We start from the raw sequence: 20073 nt of genomic DNA on the forward strand, positions 1-20073 counted from the left end.
TCTTACAGTGTTTCCCAAAGTGTGGTACGCATACCCCCAGGGGTACTGGAAGGGTTTGGTGGGGGTACGCGTTGCACTGGAGTTTGGTGCATCTAATTCTATTGTACGTTCTCATGAGTACGAGGAGTACCCAGCGTTACGAAAATTATAGAAGGGGTACACATATGTCAAAAGTTTGGGAAACACTGCACTTCCACCCCTCTGGCTCTTGGCGCTCCATCCTGCAATCCTAACCCCAAGAATATGCTAGTTAAGATGACTTATTCCAAGACTTGCATATCAAGCCCATGAAGTGAATACCCTACAAATGCTTCAGAGGTAGCCTGATGCAGAAATGGGAAACAAGCTAGGAAGGAGGTATTCATTTGACTCTAATTCTATTTATTGACATTTTGTATTTCAGATTCAGTGGTTACATAGCCTTTGTACTTCAAATGGAATTCATCTCAACAGCACTTCTTTGGTACCGGCTTTGTGCCTGGTCTGTGCAGGGCACTAGGACAACAGTGATTAAAAAGAGCCAGTCCCTGATCTTAGGGAGCACTCTCCCATCTGGTCCATATTCAGATTGATTGAAGTTCACTGTGGTGTTAATCTTTCTCTTATACATAATTATACTTTGCATATAGGTTTTTATTTTTTAAAATCCACCTGAGAGCCATGCCATCTGTGTGGATTAGCCTTCACAGCACTAAGCTCAGTGCTATGGGCCCAAAGGCAATTAATGGAAGCTCTTTGATGATATTGAACTTTCTGGGAGCTTCAGAAATTTTCTTTCAATCATCGTAGTTAGTGTCTTAATGTGATAATAGGGTGATTGATTTTTATGTTAGTCCTAATCACCCATCTGGTGTTTAACTTGAATTTCAATTCCAGCTCCAGCCACCATATGACCTTGGGCAGGTTGCTTAAACTTCCTGAACTCAGTTTCCTCATCTGTTAAAGTAGGGATAATAAAACCTACCACACAGGCTTGAGGTGATAATTAAATTAGGTAGAATTAATAAAAATAAAAAAATAAAAAAGGTTCTATACACCCTTAACATTCTATTCGGCTAGAATTTTCCCCATTTTTTTTTTTTTTTTCAGTAGGTACCATTGTCCGATTCTGTGCTATGTCACCTTGGGAATACTAAGAGTGACCCATGGTCCCTGTTAAACTGAAAATCAACAAGCTGGTGGGGAGACAAAGATGTATTAGTAAGCAAGTAGTTATGATACATACAGATCTCCAAGAGAAGCTCTTTAGGGGCAGTAAGGAGAGAGGCGATAAATATTTATTAAGTATCAACTATGAGGAACTCACAGGAGAGTCACCAGCCTGTGTATTTGTATGTGTGCATCCATAAACTCATACTCATTTCGGACTTCGCCTTCTCCATGGTTGGGTTCCTTGGATGTCTGATTTTTCTGTAACAAGTAAGGACAAGGAAGCTAATCACGATTCTCCTTCACTCCGGAGCAACCACATCTCCAAGAACAGCCACGAATGCTGATGACCACTTAAGACATTCTGAAACCATCAGTCAAATCTGGGCTAGATAAATATGCAAAGAAGTGCTCCCTGTTTGACCATTCCCCTGAAATGCCTTCCCAGCTCTGCTGTCTCCTGCTGCCCAGTAACCCGTTGCCGTGGGAGACAAGTGTGCTTAGTGTGACAAGTCACACTGCACCCTCAGCCTGCCCAGTCCCATGTCAGACTGACCCAAAGGCAATGGCGACTGCCCTGAATTATTGAGGACAGAATACATCTATGTTTAAATGCATCACACATTTCTATGGGATCTTCCCTTGCAATAACCATTTTGCCTTTTTCCCTCCCTGCAGGAGGCTGCAGAGAAAGGGCTGGATCTTGCCTGGCTGACACCTCTGTGATTGCCTGGATTGAATCCTTTGCTGCTTCCCCCATCTCTTGGTTGTCAGGTTCCAAACCCACCTCCAGTTTTGGATGGGCCCCTTTCTTGTTGAGACAAGACACAATTACAGAATACAATTGCCATCCTGCATGAGGCTCCCCAGCAGGGCTGAAGATGGAAGGAGAAGGAATCAGCAGAAGCTGGCTTTTAAGATGTCAGATGTTAATATCAATGAATTAGAATCTGGGTAAAAGGAGAAACCCCGGGCACAACTTCTCTGCAGTTCAGCCCGACATTCTCCCTTTTCCAGCAGAGACAAATTGCAGCATTTGTCAGCCTTTATATATCACACACCCTCATAATGTTTTGCCTGTAGAGTTTATAATAGTTAATAATAACAGCAAATATTTACTGAGCACTAACTACACGTCAAGCACCTGATATATGTTTACTGCATTTAATGCTTCTAGCAACGCTATGATGTAGGTCCTTGGAACAATCCCTCCTTACCGATTTGGCATGGGAGGCGTAGAAAGTGTGATTCTTTTGCCCAGCGTCATGTAGTGAGTGCAGGAGGCAGCACCAAAACCCAAGATGTCTAACTTCAGATGACATACTCTTAACTCTCGTCCTATTCTGTTGCTAGAGAAGCAGGCTGCGGGAGTGATGTAGAGTAAAAATCATCCAGCTTTGCCACTAAGCAGCTTCATGACTTTGGGCAGGTCACTGAGGTCTAAAATGAGGACAAAAATAGTACCTACCTCATAGGGTGACCGTAGTAGACAAGGATTTAGCTACATAAGACATTTAGTACCATCCTTGGCGCAGAATAAGGATTCGATACACGTTACTTATATTTATAAACAGTAAGTCCCTCTAAGTTAGGGGCCTTATCTTAGTTCACTTTGAATTTTCACCCCCAGTATATAACACAGGGTAAAGAACGTAATAGAAATTGATTCATTATTACTGGAACAAATTAGGAGATTAAATATTCTAGAAGATAGTTATAATTAAGCCTTATTTTTATAAGTGCTTTATTATTTACTAAGTGCTGTCATTTAATTTAATTTGATATGATTATATTTGAATTGACCCAGCAACTCAACTCCTAGGTATGTGCTTAAGAGAAATGAAAATACACACAAACTTATATGTGATCATTCATAGCAGCATTACTCATAATAGCCAAAAAGTAGAAACAACCCAACCATCCACCAATGGATAAATGAATAAACAAAATGTCGTATACCCATACAATGAAATATCATTCAGTCATAAAAAGGAATGAAGTACTGATACATGCTACAGAATGGATGAACTCTGAAAACATTATGCTCAGTGAAAGAAATCATACACAAAAGACCACATATTGCATGATTCCTTTATATGAAATTAGAGGCCCAGTGTATGAAAACTCATGCACTAGAGGGGGGGAAGGGGGTCCTCAGCCCAGCCTGCCCCCTTTTACAGTTTGGGAGCCCTCAGGTATAGGAGGCAACCCAAAAATCAGGAGAAGGCAATCCCCCCATCATACCTCTGCTGCTGCCACTGCTGGAAGCACAAGCCTTGGTCGACCCTGATTACCTGAGCCTCTGGCCAGCTTTGGGTGACTGGGGAACTAACATCCAAGGCTTGCCTGTGCCTTGGGCCAGCCCTGGGGGACTGGGGGACTGAGGGGACTAGGGGACTCCTGAGGCAAGTGCATGGAGCGGCCAGACCTGCCTGGGGGGGCTGCCACCATCTTGTGCCTATGGGTGCTGCCATCTTTGAGGGTGTGGCAATCAATTAGCATATTCCTTCCCAATTGACTATGGGTGCTGCCATCTTTGTGAAGGTGCGATGGTCAATTAACATATTCCCTCTTTATTAGATAGCATGGCTAGACAAGACAGAAAGTGGATTCATCATTGCCTAGGGCAAAAAGATGAGGGTATTGGAGTGGTGGTGATACCTGAAAGGTACAGGGTTTCTTTAGGGGATAATAAAAATGTTCAAAAATCGATTATGGTGATGGTTGCACAACTCTAAATGTACTAAAAATCATTGAATTGTATGGGTGAATTGTATAGCATGTGAATTCTATGTAGATAAGCAAAGCTGTTACCCTTTTCCCTGCCCCAAAGTCAATAAATTAATAAATCTCCAAATCAGAAGCTCAGCACCTGTGAGTTTGGTGATATCACCAGATTCCCCATTCTGCTGCCCTCAGTGATTCAGGCATCCTTAGCCACCTGCACCGCACACATCCTCACTGACCCGGGGCGTGAGTAGCCTGTCACTGTTGGAGGTGAGATGGGAAAAACTTAATTAATGATTGCTCTCATATTCCAGTCAGGCTGCCCCTCAAATGTTTCTTTGTAACTTTGCCTCCTGTCCAAGTCTGGGCGAGATGAAAGCTGGTGGGCCCGTCAATCCTGTGCAGGAATGTGAGCTGGAAAAGGAAACTTGCAGCAACAGCCTAAAATCTCTCAAAATTAAAAGCAAGTTCCGAAGCTGGAAATCAAAGCTAGGAAAGTCTAAATATCAAGTCTATTAATCATTTGCAAGTCACTTCTCTCCTCATGCTCTTGTCGGAGAAACAAATAAAAGCCCAATGTTCTGGCAGTCTCGCTGCATCTCTTGTTTTAATGATGTCTTTCGAAATGTAAGCAAATTGCTGATGGAAAGGGGAGAAGTCAGATTCTAATTAAGCTGCCCGGTGTTGAAAAGGTGTAGAAGATTGCAAAAAGGATTTCAAAATCAATAGGTATTTAAAAGCAAAAACAGGGGAGCAATGATGCTTGGAATTCATGAGCGTAGCTATAAAGGGATGTAATTATGACAAGAACGAAAATATGATTGTATCACTTGGAAATCTTTGTTACTCTACTTTTCACCAACGATGTTATAAATAGACACACTCATGAGGAAAATTCCTTAGGCAGAAGGCGAGGAAGAAAAATTATACATTTCCTGTTCCTGATAACTGTTGGTATTGTTCATTCAAGCTCAAATATTTATTCAGGTAGTGATAGTGAGAAGAGTCACAGATGATTTGTTGGTTTCAGTAAATGATTAGTTGCTGACCTTTACTGAGAGCTCTCAGCTCCTCACGTGTTTTATTTCATTTAATCCCTGCAGTTACCCTATGTCAATGGTCGGCAAACTGCGGCTCTCAAGCCACATGAGGCTCTTTGGCCCCTTTAGTGTGGCTCTTCCACAAAATACCACGGCCTGGGTGAGTCTATTTTAAAGAATTGGGATTAGAAGAAGTTTCCGTTTAAAATATTTGGCTCTCAAAAGAAATTTCAATCGTTGTACTGTTGATATTTGGCTCTGTTGAGTATTGAGTTTGCCTACCACTGCCCTATGTCATAGGGCTTATGAAGTGGGTACTACTACTTATTATTGTTGTTGTTATATTTTGCAGATGAAGAAAGTAAAGTGCAGTGAAGTTAAATAGCTTGCAGAGCGCCACACCTAGTATAAATGATAAAGCTGAGATTTAAACCCTGTCTGATTCATGTTGTCAATCATTATCATATTCTGCCTCTCTAGCAAATTGGCAGTTCTTAATTTTACTTTTGATGATGCTACCATCAAGAGTTGAACATGTCAGAATATTATTATACACAAGAATACAATTTTTATTTAATACATAGTATGATTTTCTTTACTTATTGCATGTATGTTGGGTACCATCTGAGGTGGTGTCCTTTAGCCAGCCCTGAGGTGATATGCCTCGGGGACTTTGCACATGCTATTCCTTTGCCTGGCGTGCCCTGCCCTCGACCTCCTCCACACTATCTAGCTAACACTCATCCACCTCCAGATAGCAACTTAAAATGTCATTTTCCCAGACAAGCTTGACTTGACCTCCCCTTACTTCACCTTGCTGTTATAGATTCTCTTACCCTCCTACGCTTCTCCTTGGTAGCACTTTCTGAAATGGTAATCTAATGTATAATTAGTTGTGAAAATGTCTGTCTTAGCAAAATACAAGTTCCAAGAGGGCAGAATTGGTGCCTCTCATGTTCACTACTGTTTCTCCTGTGCTTAGCAGAGAATCTGCTGTGCTTAATGTCTGAGTAGCAAATGAAGAGGTGAACAAATGGGACACCCATGGCGCCCCGTGTTGCTAGCATTTTGGTAGTGTCATATACAGCACTTACGGGGGAAGGCCAGAGTTTAGTAGGAAAAGAAACTTGTCAGAAAAGAAACTTGCCAAGGCCACAACATTTGAGCTGGCCCTTGGAGGATGGGCCGACATTTCAGATGGGAAAAAAAAAAAAAAAAAAAAAAGCAAAACACTGAGCCAGGCAAGCACAGCTCACAGAGTAAATGGCTGTGGTGTAGTATGCTTATTTAGAAAATGGAGTAAGGAAAGAGTACAACAACAAATGTTGTTTTCCTTTCACTTGAAAGCATTTTGGTGTAGACTGTCTTTGGGGGCTTAAAGACAAATGGAATGGCTTAGCTTAAAGACAGCTGTCTTCATGGATTGATGGAAATTATAAAAACCGAGACACAAAATATAACTTGTACCTTTGACCCACATACCATTCCTCAAGGAGAAGGGAAGGGAAGGAGCCACACATTTCTGAGAATAGATGGGGGAAATGTCTCCTTTGTTTCTCTGCCTCGCTCTATTTTCCTATCCCCAGCGAGGAGAATGAGTTTGCGGAATTTCTCAGCCAAGTCCCGAAGAGTCTCTTAAAAACCAGTCAGTCACTTTTGAAGTTCAAAATCAATGAAAGAAACCACACAGAGATCAATAAACTTGACTCCATAAAAATTAACGCCTACTCAATGTCAAAAACCCACACAACCTAAATCAAAGGCAAACAATACACGAAGAAAAACATTCACCACTACCATGGTGGCAAAATCCAGTTCAGTTCAGTCCAGCACACACCAACTGTAGATTCTTGTGTAACCAAAACTGTTGGGTACAGGTGCTCCAGAGCTCTGCTAAGAGGGCAGGACATATAAACTGGCTGATTGCATGCAGTAAGAGCACAAGCAGCTCTGAGAAAAGAGGAAGAGAGGGTGCCTAACATAGCCTGAGCTTCAGAGAGGCCTTGGACTAATAACAATTGAGGAGAAATTATGCAAGGTACGAAGCAGGAGAAGAGGGGGATATTTAAAACATGAGGCAAATGGATGAAGGCAAGGAGATGTGAATGTGCTTACACATTCCTCAGGGTTCTGAAATAAAGCACAATGTTGAGAGTGATGGAGATGAGGCTGGACAGGTAAACAGGGTTACTTTATCAAAGCTTTTACTTTATCCTATAGCTGACAGGTAGCCACTGAAGCATGTAACAAGGTCCTGGGGAGGGTGACTTCGCAAGGCAGGGAAGGAGTGAGGAATGGACAGAGTTTATGGCACAATAGCTTTAGATTGGTGAGTGCTGTGAGGTTAGGATTTCCAAATGAGTTTTGATGAGCAAACTCTTAGTGTTGATCATTTAACTGTTTAGCTGATTGACAGCCTCGCCTTGCAGAAATTGTTATTTCCTAAAGCGAGCAACTAAGTTATGTTTGCTTGACCCCGTATGGATTCTCATGGACATAGAATGGGTGCCTGGTCCCAGAATTTCCTGGGGCAGGAAATTATGTTGGTTTCAGTACCCAAGAAACATACCCAAGACTGTGTTGCTACAGCACCCTACTCTCAACCAAGCCTGCCTTCTTTATGATGTTTCTGGCTGAATAAATCAGATTTTTTAAAAATGCATTTGGGAAATGATCCTGAGCTGCTTCACCGGGTGGAATAAATGGATTCTGGAGTTAGGTCAACAGCTGTGGACCTGGTGGGGGAAGAGTACAGTTTTATATGCAGGGAGTTAAAGAGTGGTAACTGAAGGGTCAGGGAGGAGTGCTGACCTCAAGATGAAGAGAGTAACCTGGAACCTTAGGGAGGCATAGTGGGATCCTCTGGGAATAGATTCACCATCTGAGCCACTTTGGGTATACTATTAAACATTTTCTTCTCCTTTACTGACATAATTTTTGTACATCCCAGCGTGGAGCTCTGAGAGCAAGTTACTAGGAATTAGACTATTTGAATAGTAAAGGGAAATACAGTCTTTGCAACACGATCTATCCACTGAGGCCAGTGTGGTTAGTGGCATCACAGAGAGGAAGGAAGGGCCCTGCAGCAGCAACAGAGATGGGAGAGGCAGGACGGGAGCACCTGGTCCAAGGAGCTGACAGATGGAGGCCAAGAACAAGCTCCCCTCTCCCCTCAGTTATGTTAGAGGAAGGCTGCCCTGGAAGAAGGTAAGCTGACACTTGGGTTGTCTTTGTATCCCTGGAAAAATCGCCAACTTAAAAACCAAAAAAGAGACCTTAAAAAAGGAGTTATTCTAATTCTTCTTATATTTTATGCAGGGAGGCAGAGAGAACTAGATTAAAATGAACAAGAATAGCCTACAAGATTTTTAATTGATAAGGGAAGAAGAATACATTTAATTGGTGGCTGTCTTGAGTAATATGCTTTGGAAACTGTATAATCGAAAGTAACACACAGAGTAAGAAAAAATAATCAATAAGTAGTCAAGAAAAGTCCCATAAATTAAATGATAGTTGGAAAAGATAGAGTCATGTTAACTCATTACCATATTTTAATTTCATAGTAATTAAAATTATAATGTAGCATGTATTACCACTTAATTGATCTGCCAACATCAAGTATTTGCAAGTTTCCTTTTGTTCTCCAAAGTCATAAACTATTCTTCACTGCATAATTTTGGAGGTAATTTTAAACCATAAATATTTCACTTTATTAAAATTCTCAGGAAATTAGAGCCTCAATAGCTACTTATTTATATCTGCTTTGGCAAGCAGCCAGAAAATTCCTTTCCTTATATTTTGAATCCTGCAAAATTAAAGGGCTAAAGGATATTATCTGTTCATCTTCACACTTTTTTTTATGACAGTTTTACAGTTTAATAGCGATATCTGAGAGTGATTAGCTAAGGCATGTCCCTTAAAATTTGGGTACTTTTTTTTTTTATAGAAAGCCTCCCCTTGTTGAGGATGAACATCCATTCCACTGTCAACCTTGTACCTTTACAGCACCTGGCCAGCCAGCCCAGGACAGAGTTGTCCACTGTTGATGCCAATCTCCAGAGACCTGGCAATATTCAGGGATTTCACTCCATCTAGGTATACCCCTGCCTCATCTGCACAGTTGGATGAGATGACGTCCTTGTGCTGACCTTTTGCTATAGTCTGTCCTGACCTCTCAGAATGCAGTCACCTCTAGCCTGATTTAGCTCATCCCTCATCGTTGCATCTATGCCAAGCCACCCTGGTTCTGATGGAGTAAATAGGACACATATGTCACTGTGGAGCCTCATTAGTCTCTGTAGATAAAAATAAATTTGGAAAATTGTAAAACCTCCCAGAGATAATACTTTCCTAATGATTCCTCCCTCCTTTGACACCCCATTGAACTGATTAATGGTCATTCAAATTGACCACCTGGCATAGATCACTGTCAAAATCAAAGAGGACACACGTTCAAGTTAAGTGTTATCTTTTGTGTTGTGGAATCCTGATGTGTGTGCATGTGTGGGTACATGCAGACTTATGACAGTTACAAACAGATGCACTATCTGAATTCTAAAATTTATTGGGGGCCCCTACTCGACATTTATGTTCTCCAGTATATTATCCTCAGGACTTGTAACATTAATCATTACAATTAGTTCTTATAGTCAGCAAAATGTTTAGACTAGAGTTGGCCAAATATTCAAGCCATCTAGAAATGGAGATATATCAAGTAGAGAACTTTGATATGAACTACAGGGAGGATTAAAAATAAAAATAGGTGGCAACAGAAACAGCCCGTTTTACAACCTCATTATAAGCTATAAACAAACAAATCTATTTCCAATGCTGAGTCTCAGTAGGGATTTGATCACTCCCTAACATTTAAAAAAATCTGGCTCTGATAGGGTTTATCAGTGAGCACACATAAAACTCAGACATGAAAACACCACCCATGGTCATATAGCACAGTCATCAAATATTTGATCACAAGAAACAGATATATATTGAAAATGATACAGATGCAAAAGGAGAGCTTATTGGAAGCAGACAGGAGCTAGCTTTCAGGTCCTGAGGGCAGAAAATATATCCAGAGGATCAATATAAATAAAAATGTCAGGACCCAAATTTAATGTCTGCACAATCCCTCAATTCTTCCTTGCGTACTCCAGTTCTGGTGGGCCCATAAGCAGAGCCTAAGCTCCTACTCCACCTGACTTCCAAGTTCCAGCATCTCAGACCGACTAACTCATTCTCCAGGAGTCTCTGAGTTTACGTTCAAGTTAGATTCTAGAGGGTAGGCCTTAAGTCTTCTTCATCCCTATTTCTTCAGGGCCTATCACAGTTCCTGCTCTAGAGTAGACTTCTAATAAACACTTGTTGAATATGACAATGAAGCTTCCACACTCCATTGGTCTTCATTGGCATTTTGCAAGAATTTTATTCTACCCCCTCCGGTAGAATCTTGTTTATGTTTAAACAAAGAAAAAGAAAATATGGAATTATTGTTGCTGTGGAAACAAACTTGGAAAAATGACTTTCTTTTCTCCTTTCTATGAATGTAGGAGTCATATCTCATGGCTAAGCTGAATATGAATACTTGCACAATGGTATTGAAAGTGTCATGCTTGTTCCCGAAGGCACTCTGTGGCAGTCAGCTATGCGGATCGTGCAAGGCGCTCCATGTGCCATTCTAGCATATAATCTTTCTCACTCTGATGCACAGTCACTGGGTTAAATATTATATTCAGTGCATCCTACAATAAAATTATTGCATTTCAGTTTGGGGATTTAAAATGTTTTAAAATCACACAGTATGACAATTTTTTAAGAGGAAAAATAAACACCCATTATTTTAAAAAGTTCCTTTCAAAAGCATCTATTCTTTTAAGTATTTGGATCAGCCCACATGGAAAGGTTCTCTTAAGACTCTATAGAAATATTTTTTCCTTCCCTCTCATGAACTCCTACAAAAAGGCATTAAAAAATAATAACAAAATACTTTGTGTTTGGTGATATTTCTCATTGTGGAATGATTGTCTAACAATCTTTTCTCCTAACAAATTACTTTACTAAAAGGAACATGTGGAAATTGTATTACCTTTTTCACCTTAACGAACCAAAGGACCATTTTTGTGTATTAAAACCTCCCTGCTCTGTCCATGAGCCAAACCATCTAGGGCACTGTTCTCCATCTTTTGCCATTGCCTGGCTAAGGCCACCAAACTCATTTGGGCTGCTGTAGCAGATTCTGGGTGAATGAAGACGTCCTACCTTTAGTCTTGCCCTCCATTTAGTCTTCACTTCAGAATTCTGTCTCTAAAATACATACCATATTACCCTTAATCCCTTTCCTGGGCCTCCTATTTCCTTCTGAATAAAGTCTAAGCTCCTTTCCATCCTGCACCAGTCTCTTCTTTTTCCATTTCCCCCTCACATTTCACAGGTCAGCTATACTGAGCATCTTTCAGTTCCTCAAACAACGCACTGTTCCTCTTGATTTCTGGTCTTCGCACTTGCTCAGATGTTCACGGGGTCAGGCTTGGAGGATATTAAAATACAAACAGTGAAAGTCCTAGAATTTCTCCTCCGAATTCCTTTTTTATAATGAAACACTTTTCTTCACCTCTCCCTTGAACTCCAGAACCTTATTTCCAACTGTCCTCCAGTTCATCCTTCATTTGGTTTAACAGACATTTCAAAATTAACCATGCCCCAAACCTATCTCTTCTGTCAATGTATCCCACTAATCTTTTTAACATGTATGACCACTTTCACACTAGATATTTTACTTATTTATTATTGTGTATTATCTGTCTCCCCCACTGGAAGGTAAGCTCCAACAGATAGAATAACTTTCTTTTTCACTCAATGATAAATCCCTAGAATCTAGTATGGCTGCTGACTGTTATGGACTGAATGCCTGTGTCTACCCCCTAATGTTGAAACCCTTTCTCCACAACGTGAGGCTATTAGGAGGCAGGGACTTTGGGATGTAATTAGGATTAGATAAGGTCCCAAGGGTGGGATCAGTGCCTTTGTAAGAGTCACAGAAGAGCTTTCTTCCTCTGCTGTGTTTTCTGTCATGTGAGGATACAGAAATACTGTTCTGCCACCCTGATCCCACTGCTAGCCTCCAGTACAGTGATAAATAAAATCCTGTTGTTTATTAGCCACAAAGTTATAGCAGTATCTTGTTATAGCAGCTGGAACAGACTAATGCATTGGCACATAATGAACATTTGAGAAGTGTTTGGTGAATGAATAAATGACCCTAGAGCCACAAAATGAAGATAGACTGAAACTTACCCAGTATTTCCCAGATCTGGTCAGCCATGGTGCAGTAGAGAGATCATAGGTTTTGTCAGGCATATCTGTATAGTTGTGTGACCTAGGGTAACTCATTTAATCTCTTTGAGACACTTCTCATTTGGTATAATGAAGATTAGATAGCTCATAAGATTGTTGTGGGCTATTTGATATAATTGGCTGTAACCACACCATGATTGTTCTTCAAAAATATTATTCTTTTTTTCCCATCTCCTGGCTTGATGAAGACTACTGGGAGCCCTAAAGACTTGGAAAGTTTAGCAAACCTTATCCAAAGCAGATATCAGATGAAGCAACTCAGGAATTAATCAAACTGTGTACAATGGGGAGCTTATTTTATTAAAAGTGTTATAGCTCTTACTGGGAGGAACAGAGTTTAATGTGAGGGTCAATTGAAAAGTATATTCTTGTAAATAGTTGCTCAAGGCATGGTCTCCTTGAGAGGAATTGGGGGCTTGCCACCTTATTTCTCCCAACTCACTGTGAAGTGTTTATTTGAGGCCCTATTTATTGCATTTTCCCTCTTGCATAATGCCTAATAGCTGTGCATTTATTTATAAAGTTATTTTTGCTGCAGTGTGGCCATCCAGGAGGTTAGAATAACAAGGGAGTTGACACCAAAGAACTGGGCTATGTTAGGGAGAGGTTTAAAGTTTCTGGAGAAATTAAATGAAAGTGCCCAGTGCTGATTATGATTGTAGGGCAAAATAACATATAGTCCTGTTCTGAGGTGTATCTGCTAATGTACATTTGTGGGATGATGTTTGCAGACACAGCAGGGCACTGATGTTTGTTGACATCACAGCAACTCACAGGAACTGAGCATATTGAACATGGAAGGAACTGACACATCCCATAAGAATCATAGACTATGACAGCTAAATGAAACCTTAGAAATCCTTTGTTTATTTTTTAAATATATTTTTATTGATTTCAGAGAGAAAGGGAGAGGGAGAGAAAGATAGAAACATCAATGACGACAGAGAATCATTGATCAGCTGTCTCCTGCATGCCCCACTCTGGGGATGGAGCCCACAACCCGGACATGTGCCCTGACCAGAATTAAACCATGACCTCCTGGTTCACAGGTCAACGCTAAGCTACTGAGCCATGCCAGCTGGGCAGGGATCCTTTATTTTGAAGATCAGGAAAATGAAGCACAGAGAGATCAAGTGACTGGATGAGGGTTACATTGATGATAAGGAGCAGAAAGACAACTGAAATACTGGCCTTGGGAGTCTGGGTCCTCAGGCCTTTCTACCTCAATGTGCTTAGAGCTAAGAAGGAGAGGTTTAAAGAGGCAAAGTGATGTTAGTTCCCAATGAAATTTTTAAGGTTTTCTTCATGGTGAGACTAAAATGACCTAAAACAGGTCTGCATTTAATAAATGAGAGGATGCATTAAAAAGTGCATTGTAAATTATAAAGTACTGCCTGTTAGGTGAATTGTTGATCAAATCTGTGAGATTAATAAATGACATGGTTTGACCGGATGGATAAAATTGTAGCATTATTACACGTCACATTTTAACGGCCACCGAACACATCAAAGTGATTTCACCTGCTTTGTCAGCCATTCCATGGGCTCTGTTGCTGACTCCAGAGAAGGTAACACATCAATAACAAATATGTACAAGGAAAATGTGCAGGACAATTAATTTGTACATGATTTTTTCCCAGAAGAATGCATAAGTGTGTTATTGTAGGAGACTGAGAAAATACAGCAAAATGTAAAATAAACAATGCAAATCTACTCCTGGAAACAAATGTTATTCAAATTTTGGTGTATTTTTTCTAAAAGACTAATATCCTATAAGTACATACTGTATATGCAGTCTGAAATTCATTATCTTCAAACAACATTATTCAGTGACTTTTAAAAAGTATTTGTTAAGAATAGTATAGTATTATGTTTAAGAATACTGTAAAAAGCCTGGCTGGTGTGGCTCAGTGGTTGAGCATTGACTCAAGAAGTCACTGGTTCAATTTCTGTTCAGGTCACATGCCTGGGGTTGTAGGCTCAATCCCCAGTAGGGGGTGTACAAGAGGCAGCCAATTGATGATGTTTCACTCTTATCGATGTTTCTATCTCTCTATCCCTCTCTCTTCCTCTCTCTAAAACTCAATAAATGAAAAAAAAAGTTACTGTAATGGATGTAGATTATTTTTTCATCTAGAACTATCATAATTTATTTATCCATCTATTCTTGAACTTTTACCTTATTACCAAATTGGTACTATTACAAATATTTCTAAAATGAAAACAATACCTCTTTGGCCACACTTCTATTCTTCCTAGAATAGATTCCTAGAAGGTGGATGAGAAGATCAAAGACTATGACAATTTTTAATATTCCTCACAAGGTTTTCTTCATGGTGTGACTAAAATGACCCAAAACAGGTCAGTATTTAATAAATTGGAGAATGCATTAAAAAGTGCATTGTAAATTATAAAATACTCAGGAACCAAGTTGCTTTTCAGAGAGTGTGACCTAGCACTTTGGGTGAATATACTTCTCACCACATGCTTGTCAGCATTGTCATATAAAATAGTTGACAATAGGTAAACATTTGATGAGAAACAGGTTGGTTACATGGACTCAAAATAAATTACCACAATTCAACTGCAAAGAGAAAAATAATCACTTTACAGAAGAGAAAGTGCAGTCACCATATCAACATAGATCAAAGTCAGAATCATCAATAGTAAGACAAAGTGACATAATGTTCCTCATAATGCATACAGAAGGATCCAATATTACTTCTGAGATATTCCTGTGAAAAATGAATAACTTGAATCTAATCTTGGGGAAACTTCAGACAAACACAAATTGAGAGACATTTAATGAGGTAAGTAATCTGTATACTTTAAAAAAATGTTAATGTCATGGGGCTCTCAATGTTCCCTGGTTTCACCATGACACCATTATACAATTACTCGAGGCCCTGTACACAAATTTGTGCATGTTTGGGGTCCCACCAGCCTGCCCCAATGGGGAGGTGGGCTACTGGGAGTGGGACTGGTTGGTGGGAGGGGCTTCGGTTGGTTGACCAGCTGGCCCTGCCCCCTGGTCAAACTCCCAGTCAAACTCCAGGTCAAGTGAGCAATTTGCATATTAGCCTTTTATTATATAGGATCTGTGTGGCACTGTTGGCTCAGGGGAAAGCTACTGGATTTTGTACATTTTTCTTGTATGCTACCATTTTACTTACTATGAATTAATGTTAAGAGCTTTCAGCTAATTCTCTTGCAGTTTTTAAATATATCTAATCATATTGTCTGCAAATAACAGTAATTTTGACTCTTCCTTTTCAATAATTTGACCTTTTATTTCTGCCTGATGTCTTACTTCATCAGATATAATTTACAGAAGAGTGCTACATAATAATGGGGACATCCAATAGCTCTGCCTTTTCCTGATTTAATGGGAATATTTCTGGTATTTCAACAATAAGGATGATACAGGCTGTCAACATAAGATGTTATTTATATGTTAAAGGGAGTATCGAAAAATTACTTTTCTTTTTATTCTCACCCAAGGATATGTTTATAGATTTTAGAGAGAGGAAAGGAAAGAGAGAGAGAGAGAGAGAGAGAGAGAGAGAGAGAGAGAGAGAGAGAGAGAGAGAGAATAGAGAAACATTGTTTGGTTGCCTCCCATATGTGCCCTGACTGGGAATCAAACCTGTAACCTTTGGTATACAGGACCATTTTCCATGCACCTGAGCCACCTGGCCAGGATGAAAAATCATTTTAATCAGGCAAAAATGTTGAATTTTATCTGAATATTTTTTGTCATCTATAGAGGTTTTCATAGTTTTTCTTGCTAAGATTGTTAAGTTTGATGTCATTACATTAATAGATTTTTCTAACATGAAGCTATCTTTGCTTCCCTAGAGTAAACCTGATTTAGCTGTGTAGATAATTCTCTTAGTACTTCATTTTGCTCTTGTTATATTTTGTCTTTTTGCAACCCTGTGGTGAATGTGCATTGCATCAACTCAGCTTAGCTGGGACTGCTTCCAGAATGCCCTTCCCTTCATAGTGCTGGGTTAGTCAGGTCACAGGAGACAACAGTGTGAGATTGGGAAGGCAGAGGTAAAATGGAGCTGGGTTCTTGTTGCACTTAAAGGTCGATACAGGGCACAAGGAGCTGATGTCACTGCTCTGCTGGCAGCCTGGTAGTGGGGTGACAGCAGCTGGGCCCATACCTCCAGCTGGATATATTTCTGCACCATGAGAAGACTACCAATTTTTCCTGCAGATCCTATCCCATCATCAAACTTGAAGACTTGGGGGCAGAGTGAGACCGATGTAGATTCTAGTCCGCCTTTGCAGACTCCAGTTCTTGCTTCCCCTATTTCCCATTCATCTCTGTCCTCACTTCCTGCTTTGCTCACTTCAGGCTCCAGCCCCAGATGCAGAAGCAGCAACTATATAGAAACTTGAAGTAGCTCCTACAATTGTATGAAGTCCAATTCACATGCTACATCCCTTCTTATTTATCTCCCATGGTTCTTCTCCAACCAAATCCTGATCAAAACACTGCTCGTAGGATTGATGGAAATGTGTTCTGATTATTCTTTATTGATTTCTCTAACCCGCTCAGCTCTGCTCTGTGCTCCAGGTCTCATCTTTGCAGACAGTCTCCCTGCCCTCTGGTTTCTGTTGGTCTTGGTTAGTGTACGCACTGGCAGAAGGTTGAAGGCAGGGGGCAGGAGGAATCAGGGATGAAGTGTAGAGGGCTTCTAGTTGCCACCTGAGCCCAGTGGTTCTGGTAAAGGCCACATCCGCTGTGTCTACAGTTCATGCCCAGAAGCCCCTCCTCCATAACTCAAATTTTCACCATCTCTAGGGACATTATTTTTTCTATGTATTAATTCTCTATTGCAATTCAATGAGTTATCCCCAAATTTTAACAACAAACATGTATTGTCTTGCACAGTTCCTGAGGGTGGGGAATCTAGGAGTGGCTTAGCTGGGTGGCTCTGGCTCAGGGTCTCTCGTGAGGTTGTAGCCAAGATGTCAGCAGGGGCTTGGGTCATGTGAAGGCTCCCCTGGGACTGGAGGATTGACCCCAAGCTATGGCTGGAGGCAGAGACCTCAGGCTCTTACCCTGTGGGCCTCTCCAAAAGGTTTCTTGAATGTCCTATAGCTGTTCTCATAGCTGGCTTCCCCAAAACAATTGATCCAAAGAAGGAAACAAGGAGGAAGCCATATCACGCCATCACTTCCACCACATTCTGATTTGAAGGGAGTCACTAAGTCCAGCCCACACTCAAGTGGAGGGGAATTAAGCTCTACCTCTTCAAGGGTAGAATAACAACAAAAAAACTAAGAACAAATGTTAAAACTTCCACATCACCTTTGCTTCTTTCAGGGATAGCATGATAATGGCTTCCCATTGTTGCTAGTCTTGAATACCTCAATATACATGAACTTCTTAAACCCTTGCCCACACCTTTATAAATAATCCCTCCATTAAATTATTTGTTGTTAAACCTGTTTGAATGTAATTCTCCTTCCAGGATTTAAATACAATATATTTTTGGGGAAGGGTATGTACACTATTATATAGCATGAGGTTTTCATAGGATATATATTAATGTAATTATTTATATATAATTATTATATTTTATATAATTATTATATAAGTATATATAACACAATTTTTACATATAATTATATAATTTATATTTATATCATTATATGTGTTATAGGGAGACAGAGACAGAGAATTTTTTTTTATTCTTTCCTAAATATGAAATATTCAAAAATAAAATAAATAAATGTGCCAGGATGGCTGCTGGTATTTCACAACATTTGTCTCTTGCCACCCTTTCTACCTTGTTTCTATCTTACAAGGGCTGGGAGCCTAAGAACTACATTTCCCCAAATCCTTTGTGGGCAGGTTTCTGACTGTAGTCCATTATGAAAAACACTTATTCACTGTGAGTTTAAAAGGCTGAAGGACACATAACTATTATTTCTCCTTTGCAGTGCAGTAGCCTCAGGGCCTTTCCTCCCATACACCCACCTTAGTCCTGCAAGCAGATGTGCCCATTAGCAGAGGTTGGTTGCTTTTAGTTGCAGACTGGGGAGCCAATAGTAACTTCAAATTTTTGAGAACTAGCAGGAAGCTGAGCCCTGTCAGCCATCTTCCCTGACCTTTGCTTCTTTGCTTTTTTTCAATGTTCTTATGTGTATCTGTTTTTTCCCCAGTAGTTCATGTTCTATCTAAACTACTTTATTTTCCTGACCAATTCTATCTAATACAATCATTAGAAGGAAATAAAAAGCCTAAATATACAAGAATTATTTTAATTTTTTTCAATAGAAAAAGATCCATTTGAGACTACCAATTTTATTGTTATAACATTTTATAAAAATCTAAAAATGCTCTATTTATGATATATTGGCCTAAATATTAAATTTGTATATTTGCTTTTTAACTCTTATTAAAAATTAGTTTTTCCAGGGATTTTGTTTTTATTTTCAGAATCAGTTCTTTGATTTGTATACCATGTAAGTTAGAAGCAATTACATGCATCAGAAAATGAAACTGACAGTGGCTTCAACAAATAAGCATTGATTTTTCTAACATAACACAGCTACTCAAGAATGCCTTCAGATCCAGAGTCACTCTGTCCTTCAGATTCCCTATCCCAGCCCACTGGCTTTCCTCCTCATGTTTGTGGCTTATTGGTTATTGTGACATCAGATATCAGAGGTACATTCAAGGTAGAAAATGTGGCCGGGAAAGAGGAAAAGGGAAAGCACTGAACCAGCTCTGTGCTCTATGATGTCGTTAAAGCAAGGGTGGTCCAAGAAACCACCTCAATCATCTTCCATTGAAATCTCGGAGATAAGATTTATTTCACGTGGCCACTTCCAATTCCAAAGGGTTTTAAGAAGTTTATTATTTCACTTTTCTCTGTCCATTGAAGCAGATAAGAGAAAATGAAGTTTGTCTTAGAAACATTAAGAAAATCACTATCCAGTCTTCACTACATCTATCAGTCCAAGGTGTTTGTTTCTGTCTCTTTCTTACTTTGCTACTCAGTTTCTAAACTAATAAGTCAAATAAAGTTCATTTTATTGTTGTTAAGTAACAAGATCATTGTATGCTATAAATTTGCCTTTGGGTAGCCTTGATAACATTCCATGAATTTTGATGTAATGTATTCTCATTGCAATTTTCTAAATATTCTACACTCGCAGCATTGATTTCCTCTCTTAGTGACAGTTTCTCATTGAATTTATTGGGGTGGCATTGGTTAATAAATTTATATAGGCTTCAAGTGAATACACTTCTATAATATATCATCTGTATAGTGTATTGTGTGTTCATCACCTCAAGTCAGCTCTCCTTCCATAACCATTTAAACTCTCTTTACCCTCTTCTACCACTTCCCACCCAACTTTCTCTCCGGTGCTCACTATGCTGTGTGGTTGTTGTTGTTTTTAAATATATTTGTATTGATTTCAGAGAGGAAGGGAGAAGGAGAGAGAGATAGAAACATCAATGATGAGAGAGCATCATTGATTGGCTGCTGCCTGCACTTCCCAGACCAGGGATCTAGCCCACAACTTGGGCATGTGCCCTGACCAGGAATCAAACTGTGACATCCTGGTTCATAGGTTGACTCTCAACCACTGAGCCATGCCAGCTGAGCTCACCATGCTGTTTTAATGACAGTTTTTTAAGGAGAGAGTTTATTTCCATGAAGTTGAGGGCATTATACTTCTTAAAAAAAAAAAAGCTTTTATTCTTGACTTCTAGATTTACTACATTTTAGGCAGAGAATGTAGTCAGTGCAGCCATTATCAAAAGAAACTTAGGTTC

Source organism: Pipistrellus kuhlii, unplaced genomic scaffold, assembly GCF_014108245.1.
Source record: "Pipistrellus kuhlii isolate mPipKuh1 unplaced genomic scaffold, mPipKuh1.p scaffold_m20_p_9, whole genome shotgun sequence".
Taxonomy (NCBI): Eukaryota; Metazoa; Chordata; class Mammalia; order Chiroptera; family Vespertilionidae; genus Pipistrellus; species Pipistrellus kuhlii.